At 28.2% G+C, this 4280-nt stretch overlaps 1 protein-coding gene across 3 annotated transcripts in view; it reads right to left on the bottom strand.

The window, feature by feature from the left end:
- LOC112905356 (phosphatidate phosphatase LPIN3) overlaps window positions 1-3286 on the bottom strand; it is a 20807-nt gene extending 17521 nt beyond the window's left edge. For 2 of the 3 annotated variants that reach the window (XM_025977568.1, XM_025977565.1), the window contains exon 1: window positions 3127-3286. The gene's annotated coding sequence lies outside the window, so the exon portion shown is untranslated. The remainder of the gene's footprint in view (window positions 1-3126) is intronic. The other variant, XM_025977567.1, reaches the window with a different exon arrangement.
- Between the last annotated feature and the right edge of the window lie 994 nt (window positions 3287-4280).

Raw genomic sequence — 4280 nt, 5'->3', positions numbered from 1 at the left:
TCCTAATTGACGTCTGTATACAATGCAACAAAACTACATACATAATATTAACAAAAAATAAAATAATTATTGTTTTATATTAACCAGTCATCATGTACCTTTGCTTTAACCGTAAGTGCCAATTACAGTGCCTCAACGCGCAATTTCAGTTTATTGCAATAACAATACGTTGTTACTTAATTGTTTATTAAGCAAAAACTTATTTACAACGCAGTGTGGGCACTTTTGCTGTATTTTTTAATTTTCATTGTAATATATAGATCTGTAATATAAATAACCGAAGGGTTAAAAGCCTACATATTTTCTTCTAATCTACAGTTTTAAGGTAAAGACAACACGAAAGAAGTCTCTTATCTAAAGCAAAACAATTGAAATTGCTTTAGGTTAAGTTGGGATTGGTTTAAACCAAGTTCGATTAGTTCTGATTTTCAATTTTTCGAATATTCCAATTTAGATAAATGTATCTGTACCGAAGGGTTAATGTGTTATGTTACACAATGCTAAAGGTCAATCGTAATACGCATTAGATACATACATATATTTCCTACAACTCATGTAATCAAGAATCAGATGATATGATAACAATACAAACAGTCCTTGTTTTTATTTCTTAAATAATTCTGATGTAAATGACAACAAGTTTTTGAAGTACAGTATATGATCCACATACTATTCAATGAGATTATCTTCAAAAATATGTGATAAGTTTCACAAACAAGAAAACTACACAAACAAAGGGAGGGGGGGGTTAATTGATTAATTATTATGTACATATAATTGCCAAAGAAATTTAAAAACTAAAACGAAGAATTAAGGAAATTTTTTTTTTCGATTTTAATTTGCAAACACATATACGTATGTACCTACATTTGAATTGCAAAAATTAATTACATACATATATTTGCCTAATGAAAAATCAATTTAAATTTGAACGTGACTCACAATGCGCTTGTTCCTTTCTAGAATACCGGTGACGTAGAAGGTCCACAAACTTAAAAGCCCTTGAGAAAATGAATATGTTTGACTACTTAAAAAATACCTTGAAGTCACCGTATTTGTTCCTACATTTTTATGACGTACCTGTACTTCTAACATAGCCATTGAAAATCATATATACGTTAAAAAGGCCCTTAATGTGTTCAAATATTTTTCGAACTTTGTAAGTTTGAAGTATGATCATTCGAATAAATAAATACTCAACCAATTTATTTTGTTTTTACTTAATTTATGTTGTTTTGCCAAGTTGTATTGTATTGTTGTATTTTAATTTGAACTATTTCTAACTAAATAAAAAAATAACTACATATATGTATCACAACGGCCTAGTTACTTACTTACAATTAGAAAATGTGAATAATCTCAAAACGACTAAAATACCCATTATAAAATAATACAATTTAATTTAAGAAAGCCTACTTATTTTCTTTAATTGGGATGATACCATTTTTATTTTAAGCCCGCAAACAACCTGTATTTTTACTGTAGAACCCGTACCAACCTTGAACCAGAATAACTATGAAGGTGTTTTTTTAACATAATCGTTATACAACTGCAGTACATATATATAAATTATACATAAATACAAATGGGAATTTAAGGCCATTGACCCCTGTCGTAAAACGATAAAAATTGCGATATTAAAAACAATGAAAAAAAAACAGTAATTTGCACAAAAAATGCAAAGTTTCAAGAGTTAATTTTTAATTAATTGCAAAATAATAACAGCCTCTCCATGTAACGCTAATTGGGGGAGAGTCCGTGAGTGAGTTACCTGATCTTAAACGGGGTTACAATGATACATTACGATTTTAGAATACATTTAAAATTAAATTACTTTAGGAAATTAAACAACTATTTTTTAATTGAATTGATTAATTTTGCATTACGTAATTTGTGGACAGCTTCCCAAGAACAAAACAAAACTGAAACTTTATTTGCGATCTATTGTAGGAGTTGTAACACTTAAAAAAATTAGAAAACAATATTATAATAGTTCAACATTTAGTTGGCCATCTATAGATTAACTATCTGATGATAAATTGGTAAAAAAATCGTAATGATTGCCATATCGCTGTTACCGATATATTCCTTCTCAAACTCTGTAATAATTAAATAATTNTATAAACATATAACAAAAAAATACCTCACACATCCCAATCTGGATATACAATTATCTACTTATAGAAATTATTTATTTTTAACAAAACAAACATCCTGTAACCAGAAAAATAATAAACTTAGAGTACCTAGAGAGATCTAAACTAAAAACCATGAAGCCATAAATACATCGTTCGTGTAATTAGCCGCCAGTTACTGAAAGTCATATTTCCGGTGGGTACCTAAGTAATTATGGTAGAAAACCGTTTTAGCACAGAAACTTTTGCTCCAATTCCAAATACCGCAAAACACTTAAACCTTTATACCTACATATGCACAACGTTCTCCTCGTCATTTAATTGCATCAGAGAGTTCATATAGATTTACCTTTCAGATTGCAAGTAGATACGTTAGTAACTTAGTAATAAATATAAATAATATATAAATAATCGATAGACACCTACAACACGTATGCATACATAACGTAATGCACTCGGGTCAAAGTTCTTCGTGGTTATCATGAATTACGATGATTAATAGAAAATAAATATGTATTTTAACAAAAGTAATTGCTGTTGATTTAGCTTTTGTGGAAGGCAAACGCCAACCGTCAAAAGTTCAAACAAAATGCCCAGATTTTTTGTTAGAGCCTAGGTATATTAAAATGAATTTAATCATTTAAGCAATTAATTGTAATTATTTATGTAACATAACACACTGACAACGAAAAAATTTAGTAAAACTGTCATTCCATTACATGACTATTTCTTAATCGTAACGGTCAAATGAAATTACAATTTATTACAAAATCACAATAATAGGCCAAAATACGGTCCATAATTTTTAAAGCTAACCAGTTATAACGTCATTAAATTGGTTATAAATTAATGTAAATATTATGCCCTTTATTTAAAGAAAGTTGTTCAGAAATCATAACAAACACAAAATCAATAAGCTCTCAAACAAAGACGTAACAAAGGCATATAACAGATAGCATGAACTACTCTATCAGTAAATTATTAATCTTACCTCAAACGAATTCGTCACAAAGGAAATAAATTAGATTATAACAGATAATCGTTCAATTTTATAACACTCACCACTTGTTTATAGTGAACAGTATTGAACAATGCCTAATACACACAACTACAGGCAAACTGCATAACAGAACTGCGCAAAGAAAGAGAAAACTTGTCGCTTTCTACTATTCACAACAGCTGATTTGTAACAAACGTTTTGATTGGTTCAAAGTACCGAGAGATTGACGAATGATCCACGAAAAAACGCGAATATTAAGTATTGAATTAAATATCATTTTAAATAAGTTTAAATACATCTTATATGTTTATTATTAAATTATTATGTAGTATACAGTATAAAACACAAAACAATAACATTACTTCTTTCATTTTTCATTTGTAATTCTATTAATAATAGGTAAATAGGTACTATGAATAAATGAAACAATGATTCTGCTAATGTTAAATACTATAATCCCATAAATTTTAAATTATTGCTATACCAGAATAAACAAAAATAAACCTTTACCTACCGCCATCATTAGCACGTTATCGGAATTACCTAATAAACATAAAACACAAATTAATACAGAATTCTTTGTAATAATGTTAATTTATAGAACGAATGACAAATATATGTACAATAACTAAATAAACATACAAAGTTGAAATAATTGAAATCATTCTTATTTATAATTACAATTAATAAATGATTTTTTCCAAGGTTCCTAACCAATAAAATAAGTAATAGTATGGTTTCCCACAGACAGATGGCAAGTATAGACAAATTCAAAACTTAATTCTTAGTTCAAGTTTTAAATTCAAAAAATTAATGCAACATAAATATTTTTTGTGTATGACCACTTTTGTAACTATTTTGTAAGGCTGTTTTTTATAAAATTAAAAAAGGTAAGTACTAAACTTGAAAGAATTAATTTTCTCAGTGTCATGTTTTTAAAATTGTCATTATGTGTCTCAAGCTCATGCAAAAAATTTCTTCCTTTAATGGATGTTCTCAAAACCGTAGTTACATTTTTGCTGCTTTGGCAGGATTTTTGTTCTTTTCGGGATGGTGGATGATGGTAGACATTAGCATAATGTACAAACCCATAATTGATAACAACCCAGTTTATTACTTACCGCTTCTGGGAAGTACCGTTTCTT

This window comes from Agrilus planipennis, unplaced genomic scaffold (assembly GCF_000699045.2).
Source record: "Agrilus planipennis isolate EAB-ADULT unplaced genomic scaffold, Apla_2.0 scaffold25, whole genome shotgun sequence".
NCBI classification, from domain to species: Eukaryota; Metazoa; Arthropoda; class Insecta; order Coleoptera; family Buprestidae; genus Agrilus; species Agrilus planipennis.
Note: the sequence above shows the minus strand (reverse complement) of the source record. Positions and strands in the feature narration are given on the sequence as shown.